Raw genomic sequence first — 6496 nt, 5'->3', positions numbered from 1 at the left:
GTGTTGGCATAATTTGAACAAAAGGGAAAGCCAGTTTCTGTTAACTTGAATTCATGGATTAGTAGGACTCAACACAACATTATGCAGTATATGCTATTTCCCACAAAAGTGCTTTATTTACAAGTCATTACTGAATTCCAGTGAATATGTATAGTTAGCAACACTTACCACATAAAAACAAAAACGTGAAAATAAAGAGCTGTAAAATATATTATTGCCTATATAAAAATTGAAAAAAACTTGGCACATGGATTCTATTTCTAAGAATGCTATGGTCTCTACACAGGGCAATAAGTGCAGGTCTGACAAGTACAGGACCAAAGTTACATCCTTATAAGGGAGTGGGATCAGAGACAGTTACACGTGATGCATGTGTACTGTCTGCTCTGACTGTGCTTGACAGCTATCCATGTTTAACCAGACTGAATCTTCTGCAGAGGGGTCAGGCAGCACTGGCAACACTTGTTTATCACATTGCAGAGAAGGGCTAAAAATAAACTAGTGGTTAATGGGTAATATTATTTGCAGTGCAGTGAGAATATTTAGACTTGCATTTTATCCCAGTGACAACAAGAGAAGGTCAACATCAGATGCTGGGAGGCCTGGAGGTTGATGTGGCCAATAGGTAAATAGAAATGTTAAAGGGCCTACAAATTATTCGCAAAAAGTGGTCAACAAAGAACTGGGAAAGCATTTTGAGGTAAGGCCAAAAACATTCAGAGTATACACAGCTTTGTTTATAGTTCTTTAGAAGGTGTATATCAGAAAGCTGTTGTGACTTAACTGTCTATTAAAAATCTGTATGATATGTGAGTTTATTTGGTTACTTATTTATTTATTTATTTATTTTATGTTGACAACGAAGAGAAAGCAATTGATCTAAGACCAAAATAAATCTGAGTGAGAGCAGAGAGAAACAAACAAAACAGAGAAAAGGTAACAAAGACGTGAGGTGTGGCAGAAACATTCCTTCACCCACCCTGTGGAACACAGTCACGAGTCCCCAGAAAATGTTAGGTTACTTAGTGTAACCCTTGTTCCCTGAAAGAGAAGGATGACCACCAACGAACATTATGTATGGGATATGCCTGCCCATTGGGTAGGTATCGCTGAGCTGTCTATACCAGAGCTGCCGATAGGCCCCTTCCTGGGATGATGCACTCGGTCCCACCCACCGAGGGATTAAAACCATCATCCTGATGAAGCCATTTCTCTTTTTCCATCGAACCCGTGAGAGCGAACGATGCGACCTCGCGGTTGGTGGTTATATTCTCTTTCAGGGAACCAGGTTTACGGTAAGTAACCCAACGTTCCCTTTCAAGTCGAAGATGACCACCAACAAACATTATGTATTGGATAATGTATACCAGAGCCGTCGCGATGGAGAAGTAACAGCAGCATATGAGGGATGCATCAGAACCGCATAACCGAAGGGTTAGCGGTGTGAGCTTACACCCTCAAGGACCCTCGTGCCTAACGAAGGCAGGGCAGGATCTACCACCTTAAGGCGGTAGAACCTGGAGAAAGTATGCGGTGTAGCCCAGCTAGCTGCAGTATAAATGTCAGACAGAGGCCCCTCTGAAGATAGCCCAAGATGTAGCCAACCCTCTAGTGGAGTGTGGGGCTACCCGGCCAGGTGGGGGCAAGCCAACACCATCATACGCCGTCGAGACTGTGTCCACAATCCAATGTGACAGACGCTGCTTTGAGAGGGGCTGTCCTAGGGTCCGTGTCCCGTGACAGACAAAGAGCTGGTCAGACTGACGCAGAGCTCTTGTCCTATCCACATAGCATCTCAATGCCCGCACTGGGCAGAGGAAATGCATGCTCTCATCCTCCATTAAAGCAAATGGTGGTGGATGGATGGACTCCAGTTCCACAGACTGATTAATGTGGAAGGCTGTGATTGCCTTTGGGAGGAAAGCAAGGTTGGTGCGCAGAGACACCCTGCTGTCATCTTCCCAAATACGCATGCAGGAGCTGTACACAGACAGCGCCTGCAGCTCACTGACCCACTTAGCGGCGGTGATAGCCACTAGGAAGGCTGTCTTCATAGACAGGTACTTCAACTCTATGGAGTGTATGGGCTCAAACAGGGCCTTGTGAGAGCCTCCAGTACAATATTAAGGCTCCATTCGGGGAGAACAGTCCTCCTGGGAGGGTGTAATCGCAGAGCGCCTTTAAGAAATCGGGTAGCCAAGAAATGCGCACCCGGAGACACCAAATCTATGGGGGCATGGCATGCAGAGATAGCCGCTAAACACACCTTCAAAGTGGAAGGTGACCTACCAGCATCAAGCAGTTCTTGCAAAAACTGTAAGATAACTGGCATTGGGCAAGATATTGGGTCATGGCTACCAGCCAGACACCAAGCTTGGAAATACCTCCACTTCTAGGTGTACAAAGATCTAGTGGAGTCTGCCCTAGCGCACTGCAACATACCCACAACCGCATCTAATAGCTCTAGGGCTAACCAGCGGTTCCTTTCAGGGGACAGACCCATAGCCAGAACCTGCCCGGTTCCTGGTGCCAAAGAGTGCCTCTTGCTTGCCTGAGGAGATCCATGCGCAGTGGGATCTCCCAGCGCTGGCCATGTAACAGCTAGCACAGAGTCGAAAACCAGATACTCCTGGGCCACTTGGGGGCCACTAGGAGAACTGACGCTTCCTCTAACCGGACCTTTTTGAGAAAGCTGTGCTCGTAGCACATGCGAAGCATACCCAGCTGAATGGCCAATATGGCTGCGGCCATCAGACCCAATAGTTTCTGGCACAATAGGAGGGTGACCTGCGATCCCTGTTGGAACATAAGAAAGTTTGCAAACGAGAGGAGGCCATTCAGTCCATCTTGCTCGTTTAGTTGTTAGTAGCTTATTGATCCCAGAATCTCATCAAGCAGCTTCTTGAAGGATCCCAGGGTGTCAGCTTCAACAACATTACTGGGGAGTTGGTTCCAGACCCTCACAATTCTCTGTGTAAAAAAGTGCCTCCTATTTTCTGTTCTGAATGCCCCTTTATCTAATCTCCATTTGTGACCCCTGGTTTCAGTATCTCCCATATGATATTTATAATGCACATTTGTATTGCCTGCATGCAATACTTTACACTTGTCTCTATTAAATGTCATTTGCCATGTGTCTGCCCAGTTCTGGATAGCTGTAACTCTGTTGTATGACAGGTATGTGCGCATCCTACTGGAGTCCAGTCGGAGCCCTAAGTACGTTGTGCATCGTTGATGGCGAGGCCCAGCCTCGCCAGATGCTCTGTCACGACCGCTGTGTGGGCTACTGCTCCCTCTCGCGACTGGGAATAGATCAACCAGTCGTTGAGATAGTTTATTACTCTGATCCCCTGCAGCCGCAGGGTGGCCAGGATAGCGTCCACGCACTTTGAAAACGGATGAGAAGCTAGGGAGAGGCCGAATGGCAGCACAGCAAACTTGTAAATGCTTCCCTGAAAAGATAAGAGGAGATACTTCCTGTGCTCTGGACGAATGGGAACGTGAAAGTACATGTCCCATAAGTCCACGATGGTGAACCAGTCGCTCGGCCAGACGGACTGGAGGACGTGACAATGAGTCAGCATCTGGAACCTCCTTTCTTTCAAGGACCCGTTTAGGAGCCTCAGATCTAGGATGGGGTGAAAGTCGCCATCTTTTTTGGGTACCAGAAAATACCTTGAGCAGTACCCCTCTCCGTGAGAGGTGGGGTCTACAAGACAAATGGCTTGCTTGCACAGCAAGGTGGCCACTTCCTTCTGAAGTCGAGGCCTGGAGAGGGTCTGTCACGAAAGTATTCGTGATACCTCGAAAGGGAGGTCCCAAGCGGAAATGAAGCTCATAACCATTTTGCATGGTGGCGAGAACCCAGGTGTCCGAGGTGCAAGCACGCCAGTACTGTAGCTGTTGTCCCGAAAAGGGGGTCTGAGGCCGCCAGCCTTCAGGGGCCCTGCTCGGGCTGCTGAGGCTGCGGCGGGGCACATTTGGGTCGGCTGTCTAGGGCGCTGGCCCTGGAAATGTCTCCTGGGATTGTGTGGCTGGTGTGTGGGCTGACCACATCCTGCATTCCTTCAGCCGGCCGGGTGGGCCTGGTTGTTTGCTGCTGGTGTGCCCTGTAGGCGATGCCTTAGGTCACCCAGCGAAGCTGTGAGGACTGGAACTGTCCTGGTGACAGTCCGCGTCTGAGGAGCTGGCAAGCGGTTCGACCTGCCCCACGCGGAAGTGCGGGGAGGGAGCAACGCGGCCACCTGCCGGTACGCCTCGCATTCCCGGTGGGATCTCTGTAAGATCTCCTCCACAGCTGGCCCAAAGGTATGTCCTGGGGATATAGGTCTAGCAGCACGGCCGTATCCGCATCAGGAACTCTGGCTTGCCCTTGGAGACCGGAGATCTGCAGCAGTGTGCTGGACAGGAGACATAGCTCCGTGGCCACTGGCTCAGGGAGCGGGGCATCGCGCAGTACACCGTCCATATAGGCCGTGAGCACACTCTTCGTGTTTGACAGTTGCCTGCATACACCCGCTTGAGATGCGTTTCCGTCACCTTGCATTGAGGATTCTGGCACGCCGGGTCTCTAGCCAATCCACCCACTGACGGGGACTTAACCAGGGCCATGATGGTGTAGTCTACTTTCAAGAAAGACAACCACACGCGGGTGACTGCACAGGCAGTCGCTCACACAAAACAGACAGATAACAAAGAGCGGCCTACCACGCAAGTGAGGAGGCCGCTGAAAAAACAAAAAGGAGAAATGCTCGGAATTTCAAAGTCGTTGATTCTGGGAAAGTGGCGAGCCAGCTTTCAGCATGAATGCAAGGAAAATACAATCAACTCGTTTTGACTTGAGAAGCTCTTTTCTATCAACACGCTCAGCTCAACACAGAGGTCTTACCGTACAGTCTTGAGAAGGAAAAAAGAGCAATGGCTTCCTCAGGATGACGGTTTTAATCCCTCGGTGGGCAGGACCGAGTGCATCATCCCAAGAAGGGGCCTATCGGCAGCTCTGGTATAGAGAGCTCAGCAGTACCTACCCAATGAGCAGACATATCCCATACATAATGTTCGTTGGTGGTCGTCTTCGAATTGAAAGGGAACATTCCTTCACCCACCCTGTGGAACACTGTCATTTTTTTATTTTTTATTATTGAAAACCCACTTATTCATAACGCTTTTCTTGCAATCCAAGAAACCAATAATAAAATGTGTGCTAATGACTATTTTCATTTTCGATAGAGCCAACATTCCAACATTTCAGTACGTTTAACAAACATTTGTCAAGGAGGTGGAGGCACTTACAGCTTTTGATGCATTGATAACTAGACTAGTTCAAGATCTGCAGTTAGCAAAGACATGGAACTCCAGGTTTGTGTCTGCGGCTGGAGCAAGGCGACAACGGTCAGGGGTTTGAAGATTCATCAAGGGATTGATCAGTACTTCTTACTAAGTCAGTCAAGTCAGGTCGAAAGAAATCCAGCAACAGGAAGCAAACCACAGTTCGCAGGATATCAGCACCCCTGTCATAGACGTGAGGAGGACTTGCATGGACACAGCTAGTGATGAACCTAATGATCCTTGTGAACCCGGTCAGACAAACCAGCATATGAGAGAAAAGAACCTCAACGGGCACAAGCCTGGAGTTAAATGGCCAAGAGCTTGTGAGAAAACTGCGTGGGACACAGTAAACACAGATCTCTATGCATTGGAAAGGTTAAGTGGAACAGTTGAAAAGAAGCTGGATAAATTTGGGGACATCATCTACGCATATGGAAGCGAGAGGTTTGGAGTTGAAAAAAGGAAGGAAAAAGTACAAACTATTCCTGGAAAGTCTAGACGGTAGCAGGAGATTGAACGCTTAGTTGAGCTGAGGAAACAATGGAGAAGAGCAGAACTCAAACTCAAAAGGGACTCAAACTGTTACAAAAGGGTCATAAAAGACAAGCTTGCAACATTGCGCAGAGCTGAGTGCTACAAAAAGAAGGAGGGTGTGAGAACTATCTTTTATAAAGACCCATTCAAATTTGTAAAGAAGTTATTCCAATTACAAATTCAATTAGCTAAAAGGAGAGGAAGGAGTTCCATGTGACATTCCTGGATTTGGCTAATGCATATGGTTCAGTGCCACATGAACTTCTTTGGGCAGCATTTCATTTTTTCAGTGTACCGATGACAATAACAAAGTTAGTGAAAGCCTACTTTGGAGATTGCAATTTAGTTTTTCAACTTCAGAATTCAGCACTACATGGCAATGCCTAGAAGTTGGAATAATGGCAGGATGCACCATTTCACCACTGGCTTTTACCATGGCAATGAAAGTAATCATTAGGGCATCAAAATGGGTAGTGGGAGGACAGCGCTTGGCTTCTGGAATGCAACTACCAATTCGAGCATACATGGATGAAATGACAACCATGACTACAACAGTAGCCTGCACTAATTGGTTATTGGGCAGATTAACCAATAACATTGAATGGGCACGAATGCAATTCAAGCCCACTAAATC

The 6496-nt window shown here is 47.7% G+C and overlaps 1 protein-coding gene across 1 annotated transcript in view; it reads left to right on the top strand.

The window, feature by feature from the left end:
* Positions 1-590: 590 nt before the first annotated feature.
* LOC117400647 (probable C-mannosyltransferase DPY19L4) overlaps positions 591-6496 on the top strand; it is a 39490-nt gene continuing 33584 nt past the window's right edge. The window contains exon 1 of the mRNA XM_034000876.3: positions 591-700. The gene's annotated coding sequence lies outside the window, so the exon portion shown is untranslated. The remainder of the gene's footprint in view (positions 701-6496) is intronic.

The sequence above is a fragment of the Acipenser ruthenus genome, chromosome 4, assembly GCF_902713425.1.
Source record: "Acipenser ruthenus chromosome 4, fAciRut3.2 maternal haplotype, whole genome shotgun sequence".
Lineage (NCBI taxonomy): Eukaryota > Metazoa > Chordata > Actinopteri > Acipenseriformes > Acipenseridae > Acipenser > Acipenser ruthenus.
Note: the sequence above shows the minus strand (reverse complement) of the source record. Positions and strands in the feature narration are given on the sequence as shown.